Source organism: Panthera tigris, chromosome C2, assembly GCF_018350195.1.
Source record: "Panthera tigris isolate Pti1 chromosome C2, P.tigris_Pti1_mat1.1, whole genome shotgun sequence".
Lineage (NCBI taxonomy): Eukaryota > Metazoa > Chordata > Mammalia > Carnivora > Felidae > Panthera > Panthera tigris.
The window spans coordinates 98,495,575-98,521,975 of record NC_056668.1 but is presented as its reverse complement, the minus strand read 5'-3'; the positions used below and the strand labels follow the sequence as shown (position 1 = coordinate 98,521,975).

The window sequence follows — 26,401 nt, the reverse complement described above, 5'->3', positions numbered from 1 at the left end:
AATTGCAAGTAGCCAATGGTCAAACAAAATCTTAGAATAGTGTAACAAATGTGTTATATTGTAACACTGATATTTTTACAAATTTAGACAAAAGTCTGATAAATACGTATAAAAAAGATAAATGAGGGGTTCAGTTGGTTAAACATCTGACTCTTGATTTTGGCTCAGGTCTCGTGATATGCAGGTTCAAGCCCAGCATCAGGCTCTGTGTTGACAGCGCAGAGTCTCCTTGGGATTCTCTGTCTCCCTCTCTCTCTCTCTGACCCTCCCCTACTCCCTCTCTCTGTCTCTCAAAAATAAACATTAAGAAAAAAAGAAAAGAAAAAAAAATGGGTAAATGAGATTAAGGCTCAAAAGTGATTTTCCCAGTATGCCTTCCAAACATATTTATTTCAGTGACTTCTTTGGGAGACAAGTTTTAAAACAAACACTGTTTGAACCAATAAATGGATGTATGGATAAGCTAATAAATATTGTATAGCTCAGAAATAGTTTTTCTTGTTACCTATTAACACCTGTGAACAAAATTACATCTATAGAAAAATATCCACTGTTTGGGGGTACAAAATGTTCTTCCTGTGTTCCATCCTGCCCCACCCCACACCATATTAGTTTACAATAGCTGCTGCAACAAATCACCATAAATTTAGTGGCTTAAACAACACAAAGTATTACCTTTCAGTTCTGGAGGCCAGAAGTCCAAACTGAGTCTTAAAGAGCTAAACTCAAGGTATCAGCACAGTTGATTCCTTCTGGAGGCTCTACAAGAGAATCTACTACTTACTTCTAGCTTCTAGAAGTTGCTGGCATTCCTTGGCTCCTGGCCACACCACTCCAATTTCCTTTCTCCTTCCCACTTACAAAGACCTTACAAGTACACTGAGCCCACCTGGATAATCCAGCCTACTTATCTCAAAATTCTTAAATTAATCACACCTATAGCACCCCTTTAATAAGTGAGCTAACTCATTCAGTTTCCAGATACTAGAATGTGAGCATCTTTGAGGAGCTCTTATCCAGCATATTGCTTCCCCCACCAAAAAATACTCAAAATACATGTGTTTCCAGAATGCTGGATCATGGATAATTAAATATATTTATATTTAAAATGATGGATAAATCATGGATAGTGAAATCAAGGATAATAAAATAAAAATAATTGATAATTAAATACTTTACTGATTCAATCAAAGAAAGATTTTCAGAAATCTGGGGTTTCCCAGGCTAACTTGACTCTTTCATATTAATTTTAGGTGTAGACAGGACTTAAATACCACTGTGCACTTTAGTTGGCCCCCTAAAAATATTGTACAAATTATTAGTTATAGAGAAATATCAAAGGAAGACTTAAGTGAAATAAAATAAGATAAATGTAGCTGGTTTGAGGAATGGATATTAAAAATAGGACAAGTAGGGAGATATAGGAGGAACAGATTTTTTCCCCATATTTTGATATGAAGCAGAATTGTGGTGTGATCCTTTAAAGAACAAAAATATTTTGTTGATGTACTACTCAGGAATGTATTTAGGTGCATGTAACAGAAACCTGATGAGGTCTTAAACAAATAACAGTCTTAGTTTCCTTACTTAAAAAGCAATCTGGAAGTAGGAACTTCGGTGTGGGCTTGATAGCTCCTTCTATCTCCTCTGCCATACATAGGTGTATCACAAGATGCTTTCCACCTTCAGGTAGCTTATCTGCATTTCAGAGATCAGAAAGAAAGAAAGTAACAAAAGTGTAATCCTGTGTTGGTTGCATCTGCCCCTTTTTATCAGGAACACAAAGATTTTCCCTGAAGTTTATACCCACAACTCTTTTACAAGGCATTTGCAAGACTGTGACATGGCTATGCCAATCGCATAGCCTTGGAAGTAAGTAGGCATACTACTTTCTCCAAGTAGGAGATGAGATTTTGACTAGGCCGCTACCAATGTCTGTCAGAGTTTATTAACAGTGTTCTTATATAATTGTTTCATCATACGATTCATAATCAAGGCTGGTGGTCCTCAAGAAAGGTTCTGTGGGCGGCATTTTTGCATCGCCTTGGAAGTGTCATCAAAATACCCATGACCCAAGTTTCTATTATGATTATGACATTATGAGATACACTGTGGGCATAAAGGCATAAACATAGATATTCTGGAGAGAAATTCCCTACCTTTTCTTCCCCATCTCCTAACATTTGAGAACTATCACACTATATGCATCACTATACACATAGTGAACAATGAGCCATATACCCAACATATAGGTCTCTAATTTGCATACAAATATTGTCCAAGAGAAAATTAAACTGAGGTGTTTTTTACTCTATTTTCTACATTTCTGGTTAGCCACCAACTAAAGTTGAGAAATATCTAAAAAATGAGACCTACAAGATCTAAGAGACACAGGGTCAAAACAGGTAACCCCACATTACTCAAAATGAGATGATGACTCTTTTAAACAAAGAAAAACTTGAACGAAAAAACTCAGTCTTTTAGGAGAGATATCAGCTTAAAATGATTTACACACCGTTACTGAGAGAGATGATGTTTTGCAGACCATTAATTTCTATCACTTTTATTTCTTATAAATTGATGTATATAAATATATTTATAAAGGATAATTTACAGTTCTTGTTCAAGAAAAAAACATAATACCTTGAAAAATACAACATATTTTTGGTTATACATTTACCTACAATATTTTCCCTGAATTAAAAAATAAAACCTGACACATTCTTTACTAAAGTTTAGATGCAATATAGCAGGAATTATCTAAATTCTCCCTCTAATTAACTGAGTAATTTCATCGTGTTTAATATAAAAATGAATCAATGAATAATTTTATTTAATATGATCTGTAAAAACTATGGTGGGTGACAAAGCAAATATTTCTTTTCCTTAAATGAAGCAATTTAAAGTATCTTCAATTTATTTTTTCGTAAGAACCTATAAAATAGAAGACCTTTTCAGACTCAGTGCTACAGCTTTTTTCAATTATATTTTGTTAGCTTATTGAAAAGGGAAAGAGTAAGCAGAAGGAAATAAAAACTGCAAGATTCATAGTGGAGGAAAACAAATATGAATTGGAATAATGAACATTTTCATACCACCAAGAAGACTGTTTCTGCATTTCCATAACTTTTGACAAGACACTTTTATATTTTAACAGCCTTGTTGTTCATGAATGAGGGATAATCCTTGAGGTCATTAATTTTTATACCAAAAGACAGTTAAAAATTCTCATTTACTAGAATTACTGTGTATGAACAGACAAAATAATGAACTGGAATGGACACATACATCATATTAGAACATTACAGATTTTAAAAAGTATTTTAGAGTTAGGTTTCAGAAGCTGACAATGGTCTAAAAAAGAGTCTATTTTGTTTTATTTGTGTGCTTTGGTTTCACATTCTTTCTGAGAATAACTGCTTTTACAATATCCTCAAGAGGTGGTAGTTTATTTGTATTTACATACATGTAACTAGGTTCTAGAATGACTTTATTATCAGGTCACAGCTAGTTTTCACCAAAACTAGGCAGTGATTGCATGTATATATACAATGTGGGTGTATATGTTTGTATGCATCCATGTGTACACTTGCCATTAGCCTTAGCCTAAGAAATGGTCTGGTTAAATAAAATTGTCCCAAAAAGATGGTAATAACCAAATTTAGGTAATCATATTGTCTTGCAGGTTGGGAAATGCTTGAGTACTAAGTTTTCAATAAAAATTTCAATCTTCTGTGGGAACTATTGTTCTCCAGAAGTTAATCAGTAGAATTGTTATCAACATTCTAGAACTACTCCTGTGTGTTATAATGATATTGCAGACTGTGAAACTTAGCCACAGGGTCAAGTTTTCTGCTATCCTCATATCCAAATGTATCCATATTATTAACCTGCATTTCTAGATATAAACTGAATGATTCTGTTTCTTGCAAACTGGAAGAGTGTGGAGAATTGCACAAATAACATTCATTGTAGCAAACCTCCATTATGTCGTTACTTTCCAGGGTTTGATGGTAGTTTAGGTAAAGACAGATGATGTAGAAATTCTGTGCATGGGGTTTAAAGTAATAAAAAAAATTCTCGCCATATTTTTGAGAATGTCTGTATACCAGAAGTTTGCTAGTCCTTGGACATCAGCTTTATAACAGAGCCCAACCATTGTGTGTGTACAATACATTAATAAAGAACATCATGTGGAAGCTGAGAATGATTTTCACACATTCTATATTGTTAAGCTTCTTGAGAGAAGAAAAAATGAAAAGAACTGATTTTGAAATATGATACAGGGAGGCTGAGCCTCCGACTAGCACTCACACAGTCAGGGACCTCTGGCTTTGCCGTTTATTAACAATGATGCTGGTTTACATGACACTTTTATGTAGAAGCAGAAGGCTACTTGGGATTTTAAAATGTGAATTATAGTTCCATTGTACTTCCATTGAATTATGAGCCAGGGAATTATTTAATATTATTGGAGTTGTTCACTCAGAAGCTGATTATGTGTTCTCTTTGGTGTGTTAATGAAGAAGGGGATTTCTTGCATCTGCAGGATAACTTAATTGTCATTCTGAGAATTCTTTTTCAGGTAAATTGCATATTTCAATGTTAGTTTGGCAGGAAAAATTCTAACATGAAGATAATATTATTGACACTAAAAAAAACAAGGGAATATTACAGTTTCTTAAATTATTCTCAGACTTTGGAAATATAATTAAATATTTTGTGACTAATCTTACTTAAGTAACTATAATATGGGGAAAAGTATAAGGTGCATTTTTCAGGACTGGGTGTGAAGAGGAGTGATTATTCTTACAAAATAGTCTGTAATTTGCAACCCAATATAGTTCAATGGAAAGACTCAGAGATGATTCGTACATAATCTAGTAAAATGCCATTCTAAATTCATCTTTGCCTTGTTGTGATGTGTTCCCGATGTGACAAACATGTAGCATTGTACTTTTGATTTATTTTGCTCTTAACACAATCCTATATTGATAATAACTACAATAGTTATTGCTATTATTATTTTTTAATGTTTCTCTATTTATTTTGAGAGAGAGCGGGGGAGAGAACAAGCAGGGGAAAGGCAGAGAAAGACGGAGAGAGAATGCCAAGCAGAATCTGTGCTGATTTGATCTCACAGTTTGTGAGACCTGAGCTGAAATCTAGAGTCAGACACTTAACTGACTGAGCCACCTAGGTGCCCCGTTATCTATATTATTGTACTTGCAGTTTTTTACTGTGTACCAGAGAGTATGCTAAGTTCTTTACATATATGATTTCACTTTATAGTCAAACCAAGCTAATGCAATAGGTATCAATAGAGTAGTTAATTAGATTGGCTTTAGAGTCAGATGCACATGCTCTATTTTTTGCTCTACCAATCGATAATGAGCTTTGTGATCTTATTTACCACTTTATGTGTTAGTTATCAATAACATGAAAGTAATAATATGTACTATTAAGACTGTTGTGAGGATTAAATGAGTTATTTGCATATGATAAGCAATTTGTAAATTATAGTTGTTAATTATCTCCATTTTATAGTTCAGAAAACTGAGGCTTAAATGTATAGCATTTTGTCAATATCCTATAGCTACTAAAACGATTATAAAGGATTTGGATCCAGGTCTTCTTTCTGAAATCAGAACCACATTTTCAAATACTATGGCTGTACTGTCAAATATCCAATACATATAGGTAGATCTACATCTAATATAATTTTATCAATTATTTTTAATATTTTAATCCTTTTTCCATGTAGAAACTCAAATGCTCCATATAAAGAGAGTGAGTGATTTACTGAATATGACTGAAGATGGGGGGGGGGGGCTTGATACTCTATCTTGGGTATAGTAAATATTAATCAGAATTATATGTAAATAAGAAGGTGTGATCTTCATATTTTGAGAAATGTCCCTTTGCTAGCACATGCTAAATATTTCATGTTGGAGAGAAACCTTATAATAACCTTATAAACAGATGCATGTACTCCTGTGTATAAATTGAAGAATGAATATAAATTAGCACTTGGAAATTGAGGGATGGAGGAACCATGACAATTAATATTGATGGAGAAATAGAGCTAATAATTACTGATAGAGTACTGTGGTTCTACATGTTCATTCTTACATTAATTATCAAATAATCCCATAAGTCACTATTATTCCCATTTTAGAATACAACTGATAATCATCAATGTTGGGTATCTTGCTCACCATCAGAGTAAAAGATTAATATCAACTAAGAAAGAAAGAGAACTTTAGTTAGAAATATAAATGCCTGTTGCAATTAAACTTGAAGGCCATCTAGAATTGTATTCTAACATCTGGTGACAGTTTTAAATAAACACCGTTGAGGTTCATTGTTTGATGATTTTGGCTAATGCCATTCCCAGCACCAAACCAGTGATAAGCTGTTTTCCCAATATCACTTAGTGATGCAATTCTTTGATTCAGTATGCATTTCCCTTATTTTACTGTTCAATCCTTTTGTATTTATCACATTTTGATTGTGTTTTTAAGCCAAATTTATTCCATTTGGTTAACTTGATCTATTTGGGGGCTTAGTTAATAAATTCCTAAAGAGAAGATGAAAACTACTCAGAATTAGTTAAAGCTGATCTTTGTCAAAGTTACTAAATAATGGAATCAGGCCAAGTAGGTATATTTGTGCTAGATAAACCCCATATATGAAGCATGATAATATTATTAAGGAGTTTGGAGTTATAGGAGCATTGTCTCCAACTCCTCAGTGGAAAAGTTATTCGGCAGAAATGTATGGGTCAGTTAGCCTTCCCTGAGAGTCTCCACTGAAAGCCAGTCCAATTTGCTCTGGTTGAAAGATGAAATAAATCAAGCACAGGACTGTAGAAAAAAGGTGTTTATTCTGTTAAATACATTCCTTCAGTTTTGGGACACACTGCCTATTTTATCCTGAAGACAAACTATTATTAAAAGAAATGGGGATGTAAAAGGAAAAATAAGTTTCAGATTAGATAGGAGGGTAATCAAGGCATGAAGTTGATCTCATTTATTTTATCTAAAATAGGGATAACACTATCATTGATTTATAACCTCCTTTGGAGCTTCCTGGGTGAAATCTGAAATCAGGGCAAAGGCAGGGGGAGACGAAAGAGGCCGAACAAGATTGGTAAGTGGCAGGTTTAAGAAGCAAGGGAACTTAACACAGGAAGCTTGTCTTGGACGGCTGCAAAAAGAAAAGATCTCCACACCTTCCCACCAAATCTTAAAAGTTTATATAGAGGACTTAACTGAGTTAAGTCATGAATGCCTTCCAGATGTTCTTAAGAACACATCACTATTTTAAGGCTGTATTCTTGGGAAGCTCCTGCGAGCGGGAAAAGCAAGTGGAATGCATATTCCTGGGACAGGTCACAAATCTCTGATTGCCAGGGTCCAGCTCAGCAGTCAACTGGCTGTCAAGTCTTCTCAATGGCTTTTCCTAAAATAATATATTCATCACAGGATTGTCCTAAAGATTAATTTCGATTACATGTAGGATAGACGTAACACATAATACAAACTGCAATTTTATTTTGTTCTCCTTTCTCAAACCCCTCTACACAGAAACAAAATAAAAGCCTCCACTTATGGATTAAGTTAGCTGTATCAGGTTTCCCTCAAGGAATATTAAGTTGAACCACAATTTTAAGCATTCTTGTCTTTTGTGATCTGCTGCTTTTCCTAATATCTCTTTGCAGAGCCACGATTCCTGACAGGAAGTATGCGTGTGCTCTGGGACCAAGAGACTCCAAATTAAAATGTAAATCTCCTTTTCAGTAAAACTTGCAATTTCTGTAGGCAGTAAGCAAGCTAATGGCATGCTGACTTTATCCAATACGGTTCAATTTATTGTGTTGCCCACAGATAGTCCTTACCTTGAGGCAACTGGGATCCATTCCCACAAATGAAATGCCTGAACTGAAGCCAAGGAGACTGGGGAGGAAGACAATGGGGAATCTTATTTTCTTCTCTATTTCTTGATTCGAAGTTGGCTGCAAATGAGTGGATGTAGACTACAGAGATAACCCACTAGCTAAGAAACTTCATGACCCTCATCAAGGCCATCATTTGGAATAGAGATGATCTATATTATCAGTTAAATAATCCGAAAAATAGAAAGCTACCCATCTTGATATTATAAATTATAAATATGGTCAAAAGGTTGCAAGACAGTAGGTAACTTTTAGTTAATCTTTAAAGGGTCGCAGTATTTGTTTTTGTTCTGAATGTGGTCTAAAATGTCTGATCCCAAGAATCTTAAAGTATATACTATAATGCTTTTCTTTTCCTTCTGTGCATGTTGCATTCTCTTTTTAAGCCATTTTTATCCTTACAATTCCAAAACTATTTTTTCAAGAATCTACACTCCAGTTTCTTATTTTTAGTATTCACATATTTCAACAAACCCATGGAACTTGACTTGTGTTTCACTGTAGAATGACATATTTTATATCAATATTCTTTTACTATCAGTATTATTCTCTATGTAATTCATTTAACATATAAATTAATTAGATGATTACTGTGCTAGGTATGAGAAACACAAAGATTATTGAGACAATTAGGCCCTACTTTGTAGACTTCATAGTTTAGTGCATCACTATTCAGTAGAAATATATTAAAATAACATAGATATTTTATTTTATTATTTTTTTCACATAGGTAATTTTAAGTTTCCCAGTGGTAACTTTCAAAAAGTAAAACAGGTAAATCAACTTGAATTATTTATTACTATAGGCAAAATATTATTTCAAAAGGTAATGAATATAAAAATTACTGAGATATTTTATATTCTTTTCTTCATATCTCAGTTTGTACTATCTACATTTCAAGTGCTCAAAAGTAATATGTAATTAGTGGCTACTGTATTCGACATTTCAGGTTCAATGGGTCAATAAAGATATATGTAAATGATATAAAATGTACTTTGAAGCAGTTATTTTGAGGAATGCTAATGGTATATTGTAAGGAAGATTTTAAAACTATTTTATGGTGGAGAGACTCTTCAGTAGAATAAACATGTATCATAAAAAGTGCTTTCTTACATAGTCATGAAAACAAAGCAGCCAGTAATTAAATGGAATTAACTTTTTAAATTTATTTCCACAGCAGCAGATGCAGAAATGCTGAGTCAGTAAAATGAGTTAAACTAGAGTTTAGAAACCCTGTCTTGTTTCAGAAACTTAACTTTGGAGGCGTAAACCAGGCACACTCCTGAGTGGTCATAAAACAGAGAAAGTTGTTTGACAGACTCTAAGCTACTTTGGAAAATATGTCAGTTTAAGTACCCTATTTCCCTTGAGAGAAACCTCTGGATGTAAGTGAAATTGAGCCCTACACATGTTCATACTCTATGGTTCTGAGATTCTGTGTATTTCCTAATGAGATAATCTAACATATAAAACTCAAGAAATTACTACAGAAGTGGGCAGGGTTATTAATTCTAATTTTTATATATGAATGTGTAAATATTTCAGTGTTAAGTATTTTCAGAGCTACTACCTTTATCCATTTGGAAAACTTGTCTTTGACAAATATTTTCATAGGGTAACATTTGTGAAATAAGTTATCTATGTATGATTCTTTTGAATGTTCACTAGATGGTTCAAAAATCATGGTCCTCAAATTTTACTCAATTCCCTTACAGTTTCTAGATTTATCAGGTTTTCTCAACCCCAGTACAACTGATATTTCAGAATAGGTCATTCTTTTTTGTAAAGAAAAATACATTTAGTGCATAATTGATTATGAAACTTACTCTTTTTTTTTATTCCATTGCTTCCAAAAGAGTGTGAACACTGGGTATTATATATCAGTGATGAATCACTAAATTCTACTCCTGAAACCAATATTATACTATACATTATCTAGAATTTAAATAAAAACTTGAAGCATTGAAAAAAGAAAGTAACATAAAAAAGATTTAAAAATGCTATCAGCATATAGAATGAAATAAGAATTGCAGATTTATTTCAGTGGCAAAACCCCATGACGCAAATGAAGCGTAAGCTTCAAATTTCTTCAATTTGTATGTCCTAGAAGTAGTTCTAGCGATGTATTCACAATGTTTTTAAGTTGCAAAAGTAGGGTATTTTAACCACCCTATGTTAAAATCACTCTCTTTTTGATTCCCACTTCTACCAGTTTTTTCCTCTTGTTGGGTGATGTTAGAAAACTTACATGCTTTTCTGGAAACTAGCAGAATTTTCATTGCAAGCACATTTAGTTAAGGTGTACTGAGCTATATTCACATGATTTGGAGTCCCTTTTGTGTACATTTTAGTTATTATGTGTTTTCATGGTGTAGGAATAAAATCATAGAAACTCTGCTGCGTACTATCCAGACATACCTGATGTCACGTCATAAAAGTGAAGCACCAAAGGCCACATTCCTGAGCAGGACCTGCCGAGCCAAGCATCAGTATAATGTGAGGAGTGGAGAAATGAGATTTGACAAGTAAGGAATGAGAAACTAATTTATGAAAAATTCTTCCAGTCCTCAGATGTGGAAAGCTGTAAGTGGAGGATTCAGTTTTTATTGACATTAGTCATAATGGAAATTCTCTCCAGGGAGGAATATAGGAATATACACTTAATATAAAATACGCAGCAATAAATGTCACAAACACACATATACATACACCCTTAGAAAAAAATAAAGCTTATCAGAATTGTGTTTTAAAGAAAAAAACAGAAGGGGTTTATAAACAGCAAGCCTGTCTGTGCATTGAGTTTCATGAATTTTTCATCTCAACACATCAGATCATGCCTTAGTACATCTAATGCATCCTTTGTGATGAAGACTGTCTATTTCAGACAAACAACCTGCCAAAATGTTACCATGTATGATACTATGGTTTGAAGAAAGAAGTACTCCAATGAGAAGTCTCCTACATGTGTTTGTCAAGAAGTAAATGTAGGTAGCATAAGATTAATTGAATAAACAGTTATGCAGCTCAGAACAACATAGTAGCAATTTAAAAATGTATTTGAATTATTCTGGTATATGCTATAATTTGAGATTAACTTTGTATGTTCATTTGCATGTTTCGTTCAGAATTGCTGATTACATTAGCATCCAAAATGAGTCATTAAAAGTATATCACACAGTAAATTAATAAATGTATTACACAATTTTTCTAGATTTGGGAAAATGTTATATTTATTTATTTTGTACTTATTTTGTTTTCATAATGTTGTACATTTCTAAAAGAGTCTCTATCATTTTTATAGATTTCAAATCATAAATCCTAGATCCATGCCCTCATTTGAATTACAGAAAATGGTAAGCAGTTTGGCAAGGCCATTCATATTTCTTTCTACAGCTGGGATGCCCAACATCCACTTCCTAAGTATTTTATACCTATTGTATAATTTCACAAAAATAAGCATAAACCACTACCTTTCTGAGCAAACTAGGGTGTAGAATCAATCCTTATAGAAGCATCAGTAGTCTTAGATTGTAAGTTTTCCCATGTTTATAGTCAATATAATTACACCACACATTTTAGTGATGCTTTGAGGATTAAATTAGATAGAATTATTTTTTAGTTTGAATTTCATATGAATATCATATCTTACTATTATTATTTTTCTTGTTGAGTTTTTTTAGTTACTGAGATATGCTCTCAAAATAATTTAACATGACCTAATTTCCTAAAGTTCCAAATCCTTTGACTCATTATACCTTTTATTGAGCTTTATGTACTCTATGAAAGAATCACTTAATGACATTAAAAGTTATTCCATTTCCTTTCTTTTCCACCATCACGAGTCCATCAAACAGGAAAGTATTTTGCTCTCAGATCGTTTGTTTTGTTGGTTGAATGTCAGGTTACATTAGGGTAAAGCTAACTTTAACTGGTGTTTTCTTTTAAAACTCATTTTTCTTTGTGATGTAAAAGGCTTCTCTCTTTCTAAAGTGAATTAATATGAATTTAACTAGCATGGGAAGAGCTTCTTTTCTTTTCTTTTTCTTGTCTTTTCCTTTTTTTTATTGAGTTACTTCCCTGAAATGATGCTATGTTTACTTATGAACAATTCTGTCTTTCTTATTTACCCAGGGAAAAGAAACTGAGGGTTGTCCTGGAAATATTTATTTGATAGTTGTTTCTCCTTGCTGGGTGGAGAAAGTTAGGTATCTATTCTCATAGGCATCTTCTTATAGAGTCCTTTCCTTCATTTCAAAACTCCTAGTCTAGGAAGTAATCTAGTTAGGTTCTCAAGTATGTTGGTTCCAATTCTTTTAAAGTTCATATGAATAGTATATCAAAATTAGCTGTCTTTCATTAATAGATATGAATTATTCAGCCAAGTCATTCATTTAATACAATGATTAATTAATCATTAATACAATGATTCAGACACACTCCAGTGCTCCATGAGCTAGTATATTCCAGGAAATTAGTCCTTACCTGTTTCTGTTTCCAGTCCTTTCCTGAATGAAATACTAGACACTTCATTAATCACATGCTCTTTACCTTTTCTTCAAAGTCACTTCAAACACCAGTGCACTTCTCATATGCTTCTCCATCTAGTCAAAGGTAAAGAATAATGGTGAGTCCTAGGTGCAATTTTAATTTTTTTAACGTTTTATTTATTTTTGAGACAGGGAGAGACAGAGCCTGAACAGGGGAGGGTCAGAGAGAGAGAGAGGGAGACACAGAATCCAAAACAGGCTGCAGGCTCTGAGCTGTCAGCACAGAGCCCGACTTGGGGCTCGAACCCACAGACCGCGAGATCATGACCTGAGCCGAAGTCGGACGCTTAACCAGCTGAGCCACCCAGGCCTCCTAGGTGCAATTTTAAAGTTAACTTTTGGTAGACTCTTTCTTGGAAAGTGACAACATTCGGTTGCATAAAATTCCAGTGGACAGTGATAATTAGGAAAACCTGAGAACAGAACCCCAAAACTATTTTCAGTCATGCAGAAAAACGTCAAATTTATTTTTTGTCAGTTAAGTCCAGTTGTACATGAAAGGATATGGAAAGAGATACTTTCCTTAAAGCAGGCCATAGGTCATCAGGCTCAAATTAAAGGACCATGGAGAATTTTTCTATGAGGTGGGGAGAACCTAGAGATAGGGAAACCTTCATCCAGGAAATTTATAATGACCAGGCCAAAAGGTAACAGCATTTTATCTATTAGACTTAAAGTTAAGGCAAATTTAGTTCTTCATTGGGAATAAAAGTAGAAAAATAAGGATAAACCTTAACCTGGAGAGTCTGATGGAGCTTGTAATCAATAAGGTTAGAGCTGAGGCCTAGGAAAGTGACACTGGGGGAAAAAAAAGTCACTACCAACATGGTACAACCTTCACTGGACTAAATATGTAACATGCATTATTTTGTTTAATACACCCACGTGTGTGTGTATCATTATTATGTCCATTTTATCATTTTGCAAATTAAATTCATGTAAGCAAAAGTTTAAATACCATGTAACAACATTGTTATTAAGGACACAGTGTGTACTTCTAAAAGTATGAGTAAGGGGGCACCTGGATGGCTTAGTCAGTTAAGCATCCAGCTTCAGCTCAGGTCATGATCTCCCGGCTCATGGTTAGAGCCCCAAGTCAGGCTCTGTGCTGACAGCTCAGAGCCTGGAGCCTGCTTCAAATTCTGTGCCTCCCTCTGTCTCTGACCCTCCCCTGCTCATGCTCGCTCTCTCTCTCTCTCTCTCTCTCTCTCTCTCAAAAATAAGTAAACATTAAAAATAAATAAATAAAAAAAAATGTTAGTATGTATTCACAAAAGATCCAGGTTCAAATCACCTCCCGTAAGAACCCTTTCCTGACTATTCCAACAATCAAGATTTGGTTATTAGGTATCCTGAGGTCCTCTAAAACCTACTTTATTCTTAGTGCCAGGTATTATTTTACTCTTCAAGACAGTCTCTCCCGTAGACTTTGAACTCCTTAAAGGCCGTGAATAAGCCTTTCTATCCTTAGAGTAATTAGTATGCAATACAGTGTCTAACAAATGACATACACTAAATCTTTTTTCAGTGAAGCAATTTGTTTGCTCAGGTCTCCCACATGGTACTTAAACTTTTGTTTATATGAAAGTAATCCACAGTTGAAAATAACTCATAATAAGGAAATCCAGTCACCATTTCCAGGATGCAAAGAGGACAATGAAAGAGCATCATGTGACTCAATTCTAATAATTGAATGTTGGATTACAGTTATTTAGGAAACTCTGTCTCAGAGAAGTTTTGGCTTTAAGGACAAAACTGAACTTAAGCTAACATAAGATTCAAGTATTTTCAGCTATGGATACAGGGAAATATGATGCCTGAAATTTAATCAGGGCTTAGTACAGATTTTCACAATAATATATAATCTTTTTGTCTCCAAAAGATTTTTGAGTTGTCAATAGTTTAGACTTCAAGAGTGTTCTTTTTAAAAGAGGAACATTGGGAATAAAGCAAGTGTTAATGTAAAAGAATACATTTCTAGCACTAAGACTAAAAATTAACATATCATTGAAAAAATAATTTTGAAAACTATGGTAAACTATCACAAAATGCAATATGTATCTTTTTTTAATGTTTATTTTTGAGAGACAGAGAGAGAGAATATGTGCACAAGTGGGGGAGGAACAGAGAGAGATGGAGACAGAATCTGAAGCAGGCTGCAGGCTCTGAGCTGTCAGCACAGAGCCCGATGTGGGGCTTGAACCCATGAACTGTGAGATCATGACCTGAGCCCAATTTGGACGCTTAACTGACTGAGCCACCCAGGTGCCCTGCAATATGTATCTTTTAACCCCAAAAGTAGAATTTTTGTTAACATGGTATGGTAGATAATCTTAGCACTCACACCAATATGTATATTATACTTTTTCTAGACACATGGAAGAGTTATACTTCTCATTTCTCCCATAAGTTGGGTATAAATACGCATCTTTATTTAACCAAAGAAATGTGAAAAGAAATGTGTCATGTTTGGAATAAAGCATTGAAAACATTTGAAAGCTGGAGTGTGATTCTCTATGATCTATTCTCCTACAATTACAAATGAGGAAACTCATGCTTCTTCAGTAGAGACAAAAGAGAGTGGACCTTTAGTTAACCTGGATCCTTAGGTGTGTGCAAGTGGAAATAAACCTCCATCAACCCACTGTTCATATGTCGTAGAAATAAGATATAAACTTTTGTCTTTTCAGCCACAGAACTTTGAGAGTTGATAGATTCTTCTGCATAAACTACCTTATTATGGCTGATTCACATGGTTTCCTTCTCTCTTCATTCCTTTCTATTTTTTTTTCATTATCACATCAATAGGTATGCCTTATAAAAATTATATTACAGTGAACTTTGAATAATTGTGACTGAGTGATGCAATCTCGCAACCTTCCCATAGGTGATTATTGTTGAAGGACTGAAATAAAATGTGGGGAATGTCCCATTCTCCTTTCCATGTGAATCATACCCCCTTTGTTCCACAATTATTGTCTTGCTTGCTCTCCTAAGACAGACTATAACTTATAACCATACTTGGTACGTTTTCGTGGAACACACTATTTCAAGACTGGTGGTCTGCTGGGGTCTGTTATGGCTCAAATTGTGTCTTCCACAAAAGCTATGTTAGAGGCTTAAAACCTAGTACCTCATAATGTGACCTTATTTGGAAATAAGGTCTTTACAGAGGTAATAAAGTTAATATGAGGTCATTGGGGGCTGGGCCTTAATCCAATATGATGGCTATCCTTATTATAAGGGGAAATTTGAACACAGAGATAGACATCTACAGAGGAAATACAATGTGAAGACACAAAATGGATGCCTCCTACAAGCCACAGAATGCAATGCTACCAGAAGCTGGGGGAGGGGTAGGCAACAAGTTGTTCCTCACAGCCCTCAGAGGGGACAAACCACGCAGACATCTTAATCTAGGATTTTGATGCTCCAGAACTGTTGAGACCATTAATTTCTGTTGTTTGAGACTCCCAGTCTGTGCTGCTTTGTTACTGCTGCCCTTGGAAAGTAATTCATGCTCAGAGAAAATATCCTCAACACACTTGTTTGCATAATTTTCAATTTCTTAAGTTTGAGTTAGCTTCTATTTTATTTTGCTATCTGTTGAAAATTATTTTACTAACTTCTAAGTACGAAAAAAGAGAAGAAGTTACAAATCATTACCTTGGAATTCACTTTAAATCTTAGCAATTAATGTTATGTGTAAGTCATAATATAACTTTAAGCTAAAGTATTCCATTTTAAAAAGATTGTTACTGTTTTAAGAAATAATGCTGTCCTATGGAACTAATAAAACTTTTAAAATAAATACTGAATATGGTTGTGAGTCAGCACATAACTCCTTTGTGAATTATGTCAGTAGATTACCTTACATAGGATACATTTTTTAAAGCTTGAACAGTACAAATAACTGATTTTCAATGATGTTATATATCTTTTCTATGCCTGATTAGCTGCTTACATTATTTATAGCTCGAAGTTTGTGATGGAAACATAGGTTAAGAGTCATGAATCTTTATGCCTTAGTTGACAAGGCAACTAATATATCACTAAGCCTCCCCATTCTTGTTAAACTTACCTGTAAACCAATAGTGTCAGTCCTGAATTATTTTTGATATTGATTCTATTGATGAACTGCAAAGGTTAAAATTAAAGTGTGATTTATGCTGTGATCAAGAGCATGGTGTTAGAGCACCAAGTGATCTGTGCAAATTATAACCATAAATATACTTCAGATTCTGCTTTATAGCTCTGCTATGAAGCTCTGCATTCTCTTTCTTTCTCCCTCAAGGAGATTCCTTAGGATAAGAATGCTGATAAAAATCAGTGTCTTAGATCCTGACGACTTTGTGAACAAAGCACCTGTTTTTCCCCCACTTATAGTTGCATTCAGCTGGAATTTTAAGGCTTTGAAACGATGAATTTGAACAATGTGATCTGTTCTCTATTATTTGTAGGCAAGCATTATGGATCAGAAAATCACTCACTGTATTTCCTGATAGTTCAGAAGAGCTTGATATCTCTCTTAGTTAAGGGAATATGTGAGTCACTGAAAGCTTTATTTTTCCACATCTCTAGGCTCGATTTGAAGGCTAGCATATCAGTTCTCTCCAACTTATCTCATTTAAGCAGACAGGTTTCAATGATAGCACATTATCAAGAGACATGTAGGCATAGATAAATTCAAATATGAAAAATAATGATAAACCCACTGGACCAAGATGGTAGAATATCAAAGGTTGTGTATTAAATTGGAATTTCTATTGGATTATCTTAAATGTAAATGAGTAAATATCATCAAGCCTGAGGATGCTCACAGCAGGAGTCTCAGAAATGCTATTAACTTCTTCCCAAATATTAGATATGACCTAACTAGCCCATGGGATTGCATTAACAGCTTAATCATTAAATCTCGCCAACAGATGAAAGAAATGAGTTTTTCCCTTCAATATTCTTTTCTCTGCTTTTTGATCCTGAAGCAGATGTCAATGAGTAGCATTTCTCTTGTATTAAGTGTTTAATGGGTGTCTATTTGTAAGCAATATATGATCACAATTTTAAGTTTAAAAAGAGTCATCTCTGGATCTATTCATGTTTGTGTATATAAAAGAGCACATGTAAATACATTTTAATGGTTATAATAAAATCACATAATGTAATGGGTTTCCTTATCAGATTGTATAAATAGTAGTGAAAAAGAAATAATATTTATCTAATATATAAGTGGTCAATTGTTGTGTATAAAAATGTTTTGAAAATGAATTATTTTCAATTTACTTGGGAGACATGAGATGTAAATATATATGTAACATTAAGAATCCATTCACAGAGTAGAGTCCTGTCAATTAAAGTTTAACAAACTTTCAGTAATGTAGAAATATATTTTTCTGACAGATATTAAAACTTATTAAATGCCAATAAATTCTATGGAGAAATGAGTGATAAAATTTTTTATTGAAAAAAATATAGCATTTCAATGACCAATTTTTCAAATTTGTATTTTATAGGTACTTAAGAAGGAGAACAGGGTCTCAGGAAGTGACAGTCTCATGGGAATAGTTTTTTTCTTCTCTGCCTTGAATAGGGTAATGTATGTTTGATTTCTTGAAGTAAACAAATTTCCACTATCCCATAAATGCATAAGACTCAATTAATGACTACATAAAAGTTGTAGCATTATTCATTCAAAGTTTGCATTTTAGGAATATTAATATTACTGTTTTCTATGGTAAAATATTTACAAATTTTACTCAGTTTACATGTTCATTTTAGCTGTCACTCATTTCCCTTCTATTTTCTTATAGGAATAAAGTTATATATAGCCTAATAGAGTATTCTTTATCATTTCTCTGCTATTTTATATCCTAATACATACTCTTTTCATTAACAATGGCTTCCTAAGCAATGCCAATCAAACCAACAATGTGGGCTGGCAGGCCATATTTTTCTCCTTCACTGAGTGAATGGATATATGTTTTCTAAAGAAGTGCCATACTGCCTGCCCTCATTATTCACAGGAAATCACTCGTCTATGAAACAGATGTATTTATATGTGTGAATATACAAAAATATAAGCTTTAGTGTAAGATAAAAAGGAATACATTTTTAAAATATGTTCAAAATGTGTTATAATTTTTGAAGGAAAAGTTATTTCCTTATATTGCAGATATTTCAGTGAAATTATTTAATTAACATCAACATTTAGTAAAGTTTAAATATTTCACAAGCTATTAGAGATAATAACATAAACAAGACAGTAGCCCTTTCTTTTTGTTTAAAAGAGAATAGGGATCAACAAATTTTCCATTTATCTCTTTTTCTGAGTATCTCTAAGTAGTTAGGCTGGGGACGATATGATTAATTTTATCCAATGAGCCTTGAGTATAAGTGATATGGACCATTTTTAATTCAATTACTTACCAGTTCTTGTCAATTCTGTGTGCGGTGACTTCAGCTGTCAGAGTGACAGCAGGATCATGTATTAAGATGGTATTGAGTCATAAGATTGAAATGGTCTGAAAACTTGAATCACTACCTGAAAGGGAAGTGCCTTGAAGTGACTTCCAGCCTTGCATTAACCCACTGAGAGGGTTGTGATTTGCTTGTCATTGCAGCAAATATGGTCCAAATTGCTTTAATTACAAGATGAAAAATCCCAATTGGAATTGACGAATCAAGCAAAATACATGGAAAGTACTGCAATGATACCGAGTTACCATGGTGTATCATCTAAATAGAAAATGTAAGGATACAGACAGACTTTAAAGAGAACTGGAAACAGTGTTTTGGACACCTCAAGGAAGAGTTTGATCTCTAATCTCTGCTTCTCTGTATAGTGACATTATTCATTTCATGGCCAACATGTTTTCTTCACATGGAAATAAATATGGCTCTGGGACCTCCAAAACCCTAAACTAAGCTTTCAATGTCTGTCACTGAAATGTTCCCTTTTTCTTAGGGAAAAAAATGGGAATATTCCAAATAACACACTATTTTGGTTACTTTTGTTCAGTTGAGCATGCTCAAATCAATTTGAGCACCAATTGAGTGGAGCTCAATTTGAGTCACAAAATGAAACTTTGATAAGAAAATTATGGCAGAGGGGCGCCTGGGTGGCGCAGTCGGTTAAGCGTCCGACTTCAGCCAGGTCACGATCTCGCGGTCCGTGAGTTCGAGCCCCGCGTCAGGCTCTGGGCTGATGGCTTGGAGCCTGTTTCCGATTCTGTGTCTCCCTCTCTCTCTGCCCCTCCCCCGTTCATGCTCTGTCTCTCTCTGTCCCAAAAATAAATTAAAAAAAAAAAAAAAAAGAAAAAAAGAAAATTATGGCAGATATGTAGATTATGATGGTTCACGTTTGAATCTCTTGTTTGAAGTGATAAGGTAGAGCTTTTCCAAGAAAAAAAAATTATTATTATTTCTAGGAGTAGCAGCGGCTGGTATTTTTAAAATGTATGTAATTCAATAAATAATTTTAAAATTAACAAAATCAAATTCATATGGTTTGTTCATTCTAAAAATATTTATGGAACTTCTACTAGATGCCAGATACTGTTGTGGGTATTGAGCATAATGTAATACACAAAACAAATAAGGTCTATGCCCTCATTCTGTTTATATTCTAAATTCTTGCCCTTAATTTTCCTTTGGCATTAAATACCAAGAAAAAAAGAATAATCAAGATACTGTCAGTTCCCATGGGGCTGAAAATAGTCCTTAGGTAACTAATATTTAAATAAAGTTATTAAGTAAACTAAAGCAAATTTGTGGGGCACCTGGGTGGCTCAGTCAGTTAAGCATCTGGCTCTTGGTTTCAGCTCTGGTCATGAACTCACAGTTCATGAGTTTGAGCCTCAAGTGGGGCTCTGTGGAGCCTGCTTGGGATTCTCTCTCACTCTTGCTCTCACTGCCTCTCCCCTGCTAATTCACACACTCTCTCTCCCTCAAAATAAATAAATAAAATTTTAAAAAGTATAAAAAATAAAACAAATTTGCCCTATTAAATATCTGTGCTCTGAGCATTAGGAAAAAGAACAGGCAAATACCCCAAGCATTGAGAATAAGGGAAAGTGTGAGGGTTGAGATTTAACATGGCTTCTCAATGTACAGTAATTTTAGTACATTTACCAGTCATTTTTCAGTCAGAAAAGCAGAGTTACTCTGAGTAAGATGAGTACTGGTGATGTATTATGGCAGGTGCACCTAACACATATATGTGGGAAGAGCTGGTGAAGGAAGTGCAGGAGGACAGGAAAAAAGTCAACAATTACCTGACTGAAACACTGGTGTGAATAGACAAATAAGACTCTCAAGGAATTCTGAGACAGCCATTGCTTCTTGCCCCTGCAATGAATTTACAAAAGGGAACTTGTAGAAAGATCTATGGAAATCTGTTGCCTTTGTATATGTACTGCTTCATTGGATCTGCATGCAAGCACCCAGTGATGAGCTTGGGGACAATGTTGTACAACAGATTCAACAGTTGGAAAGACAATGATTGGAAAACACAAAACAGTGTGACCTGTCAGGTACTCTGTGGGTCTATCATCATATCTGGCTATGATAACCTTCCAGTAAAATGGCTGTTACTTCATGTTTACATAAAAACGGTTCACATAATATTTATATATTTCATTACGTTATTGAGATTTCACTGCTGAACATCTAAAGTAAGTTTTTGTGTTATTGACACTTTGGAATTATCAATGCACCTGAGATTTCCCTCTGACTACTCATTAAGAAAATTATTTTAGTCAGAGCACATCTTAGTCTTAGATATCAGAAATACATATCATACTTGTTTAAATACAAAGGGGGTTATTTGTTTATAAAATGAAGAGTTCAAAAGGAAGCCTTCAGGTACAGATGGATGGAAGTACCTAAATGTATCAGGATGCTTTCTCTCTCAGTGTTCCAATTTTCTGTGTTGGCTTCATTAATAGCCAACCTCTGTTCATACGGTAGAATAACAAAACTGGTCAAGAGCTCTTTGAATGTTTCATTCTAACATCCACCACCTGAGAGTGTCTCTTTCCCATAGCTGAAACAAAAATTCAAGAGGTGGTGCTCATTAGCTAAGGTAGCTTAGCCATATTCCAGTCTCTAGAACAATCAATGTGACCGGGGATACAGCAATGATTGGTCTGACTTAATTCATGTGTCCATTTCTGCAGAGGTGGGAAAGATTCATTCACATTCAAGCATCTTAAGCAGGTTACTAAAAAGAAAGAGAGCTAATGTTGCTAGAACTAGGAAGAATGGATTGTGGGAAGGTGTTACAGGTTGAATTTTGTCCCTTCCAAAATTCACATATTGAGGTCCTGAGAATGTGTCCTTATTTGGCAATAGAATCATTGCAGATGTGAATAAAGTTAAGATGAGATAATTAGTTGGGCATTAATACATTATGATTGGAGTCCTTTAAAAAGGGAAAATTATGACATGAAGATAATCATACAAGGAGAGTGCCATGTGAAGATAAACTCACAGAGTAGGCTGATTCTTCTACAAGCTAAGCCAAGGAATGCCAAGGATTCCTAGAAAACCGCCAAAAGCTAGGGGAGAGGCATGGGACAGATTATCGTTAATAATCCTCAAAATGAACCAATCCTGCTTACAACTTTATCTTGAACTTCTGGTTTCCATGACTTTAAATTTGAGACAATAAATTTCTGTTGTTTAAGCCATCCAGTTGGCCATTCTTTGTTACAGCAGTCTTTGCAAACTAGTACAGAAGACAAAACCAATAATGTTCCATTACACAGAAATTCTAAATGACCATTCTTAGATATATGCCAGTATTTATCATAATGTGCCAAAAGTCTAATTATGCAGTTTTCTAAGCTTTTTTTTTTAACTTTTAAATTCAAAAAGTGAGATACTGAAGGTTCAAATCCATAGGCGTGGTAGCCTATTCCTGTTGATTATCATTGATAGAAGTCTTTGTGTCTGACTGATATCAGATGTCCCCCAGACATCAGATATCTGATGTCCCCCAGAATGTAACAGAATTTCTTGAATGACTAAATAGGTATTAAATAAATATTTATTGGTTTAAGGAACTGTAAATGTGGTGTTTACAGTAAGAATCTACTAACATTAGTGTCAGTGGAATGTGGTAGCCAACGGACCAGCTACTATCATGGAGAGAAGCAAAGGACACAAAACTTCACTTTGAGAAGTGTATTCATTTCCCAGTGCTGTGAAAACAAATTACTACAAACCTAGTAACTTTAAAACAATAAATTTATGTTACATTATACTCCTGTAAATTAGAAATCTAATATGGGGCTCAGTTGGCTACATTTTCGGTGTCAGCAGAGCTGTGTTCCTTTCTGGAGGATCTAGGGAAGGTCCATTTCCTTGCTTTTTCCAGCTTCTAGTGATTACCCACATGCCTTGCTTCACCCTGAGCCCCCTTTCTCCATTCCAAAACCAATAAATCTGTATCCTTGATTATTTTTCCACAGTCACATCACCCTCTGACTCTATCTGGCCTCCCTTTACACGTTTTACAACCCTTATGATTACATTTGGTTCATTTGGATAATCCAGGATAATTTCCCAATTTTAAGGTCATCTGATTAAAAGCTTTAATTCCATGTCCAGTTTAATCGATCTTTGCAATATAATATAACATATTCTCCACTGATCCAATGGATTAGAATGTGAACATCTTTGGGTGGCCATTATTCTACCTATTACAAGAAGCCCACAGTCATTTTCTTGGGGTGAGATGGGAAAACAGAGAAAGTAGAGATAAATGTTTAAGGCTTCCAATGGAATGCCATATTGTTTTTTCCCTCTTAACTGATACAATGGATACTCAACTGAAATAGTGTGTCACAGCAGTCACTTAATTTTTCCTTTCCCCTTTGGGAGTTGTTAGTACAAGAACAATTACATGCTTGTGTTGTAGCTTTTATACAAGGCAATGTATTCAGAAGTTTTAGTACTATCTATTGATTAATTTTGATACTTTCAGACCATTTTTAAGAATCATTTTGAATTCTACTCACATCCTCTAAAGTGTTAACTTCAGTACTATATTAATATGAAGCTTAATGGTGATCTATGTTCAGGAATATGTATTTTTAGTGTTTCAAAGTTATGCAAAATCAACCAAAATATTTTCCTAATCCAAAAGAGTACTAAACTATGCAGAGTTAATTAGATGAGAGATGACAGGGAATAAAATATGACCCACAAACATAGTTGGAAAGATGGAAATGAAACCTTTTACTTATTTTTTCTCCAGCATTTTTAGCAATTCAGAAAATCTGCAAATATAAAATGCCCAATGGATAGTAAGACACAGTGTTACAGTTATTTTGCCCTCAAAGATGAAATTATAATGAGAAATCACACTTTAGGACTTTGCAGAATCAGGGTGACCTGAAGTACAGAACTATATAATTCCCAAATCTTCTGGTTACAAACCTTTTTAAAAGAGTCTAATCCTTGAAAGGTGAGCTGTAAGGTTTTTCTATAAATAAATGCATTGCCATCAAGGGGTTCAAAACCAATCACAGACTCTGAAATATTAGAGGAGATGAATTTTGGTCTAAAGTTATGATGAAGATTATGAGCCATTGCTTAAGACTTTGTCCATGCTTCATTCTTATGATGTATATTAGATCTTACTGTTGAGATTTGTTATGTGTAAGAAAAAACAATGTCTTCTGTGAAGACATTTTGGGCTAATTTCTTACTCTATATAGAGATTTTTCCCCCCTTAAATTCTGTAATCTGATTTCTGAGCTAAGAGAGATCAATATATTCAGGTTAAAAGAGAAAATAGCCACCTCAACCTTTCACTTACTCTCTGAACTAAAGCTTCAGAAAACATTTTGTAAATCATATCCCTTCAACAGTTTTTCACAACTTAATATCAACCTTTTATAACTCAACAGAGTAGCTTGACTGGTGTTTATAGCTCCCGAATAATTAGGACAGCAGGATAAATTGCTTTGCCTTTATAAGACTTTCTGGGTCTTCTTTGGGTCATGTGGAAATATTACATTTTCTCTGTGCTCTGTTTGTTTTGTTTTTTTTTTTACTTTTTTTTGGGGGGGCAGGTGGGTAGAAGCTGAAAAACTGTCACTGTAATGACAGTGATGTGAACAATTCTATTGTCTGAACTTTGCCTCAGAGTTTCCATGTAGATTTAAAATATAAAGTTTTTATGGGTGACAAGGACAGAGGTCATGGAGAGGAGGAATTATGATTCAATTTAGTTTCACTGATTCCCATTGATATAAAACTTCAACCAACCAATTTGATCACAATGACTGGATCTTTCTGGTTTTCACTGAATTTAAGTCTACTGGTATAGCTTTGACATGTTAATAGCTTGCAATCAAAAGATGTTCAAAGATTAATAGGTTGATTTGAATTTCCTGGATGGATCTGAGGAGGAAAGAACAGATTTGGCTACATATTTGAAGTATGGAAATATAATACATATTATTTACACATATTAAATACCTCATTTCCTATAGCTCAAGTAAATAAAATAAAAATGGTAAGTTCTAGTTTTTTCGACCTACTTATCTCTATTAAAAATGAAGTAGAATGTGGCTAAAAGTAGAATAACAGCGTCTTAGATAAGGACTTAAATTGGTAAAGTAAGGGTGTCATAGTACTTCTTTTAATTTAATTTAATTTAATTCAATTTAATTTAATTTAATTTAATTTAATTTTATTTTATTTTATTTTATTTTATTTTATTTTATTTTATTTTATTTTATTTTATTTTATTTTTATTTACATCCAAATTACTTAGCATATAGTGCAGCAATGATTTCAGGAGTAGATTCCTTAGTGCCCCTTACCCATTTAGCCCATCCCCCCTCCCACACCCTCTCCAGTAACCCTTTGCTTGTTCTTCATATTTAAGAGTCTCTTCTGTTTTGTTCTCCTCCCTGTTTTTATATTATTTTTGTTTCCCTTCCCTTAGGTTCATCTGTTTTGTCTCTTAAGGTCCTCATATGAGTGAAGTCGTATGATTTTTGTCTTTCTCTGACTGACTAATTTCACTTAGCATAATACCCTCCAGTTCCATCCACGTAGTTGCAAATGGCAAGATTTCATTCTTTTTGATCACCGAGTAATACTTCATTGTATGTATATACCACATCTTCTTTATCCATTCATCCATAGATGGACATTTGGGCTTTTTTCCATATTTTGGCTATTGTTGATAGAGCTGCTATAAACATGGGGGTGCATGTATCCCCTCAAAACAGCACACCTGTATCCCTTGGATAAATGCCTAGTAGTGCAATTGCTGGGTCATAAGGTAATTCTATTTTTACTTTTTTCAGGAACCTCCATACTGTTTGCCAGACTGACTGCACCAGCTTGCATTTCCACCAACAGTGCATAAGAGATCCTCTTTCTCTACATCCTAGCCACAATCTGTTGTTGCCTGAACTGTTAATATTAGCCATTCTGACAGGTGTAAGGTGGTATCTCATTGCGGTTTTGATTTGTATTTCCCTGATAATGAGTGATGTTTAGCATTTTTTCATGTGTCGGTTGGCCATCTGGATGTCTTCTTTGGAGAAGTGTCTATTCATGTCTTTTGCCCATTTTTTCACTGGATTATTTGTTTTTGGGTGTTGAGTTTGGTAAGTTCTTTATAGATTTTTGATACTAACTCTTTATCTGATATGTCATTTGCATCTGTTTCCTTCATTGTGCAGAAGCTTTTTACTTTGATAAGGTCCCAGTAGTTCAATTTTGCTTTTGTTTCCCTTATCTCCAGAGACATGTTGAGTAAGAAGTTGCTGCGGCCAAGATCAAAGAGGTTTTTGCCTGCTTTCTCCTCAAGGATTTTGATGGCTTCCTGTTTTATGTTTAGGTCTTTCATCCATTTTGAGTTTATTTTTGTGTA

The 26,401-nt window shown here is 34.2% G+C and overlaps 1 long non-coding RNA gene across 1 annotated transcript; it reads right to left on the bottom strand.

Moving 5' to 3' along the window:
• Positions 1-1,618: 1,618 nt before the first annotated feature.
• Positions 1,619-12,552, bottom strand: LOC122230584. Its single transcript, XR_006207575.1, has 3 exons — positions 12,440-12,552; positions 10,376-10,428; positions 1,619-1,698 (listed from the first exon to the last, which is right to left on the bottom strand). It is a non-coding gene; the product is annotated as an uncharacterized LOC122230584 (long non-coding RNA).
• Positions 12,553-26,401: the final 13,849 nt, after the last annotated feature.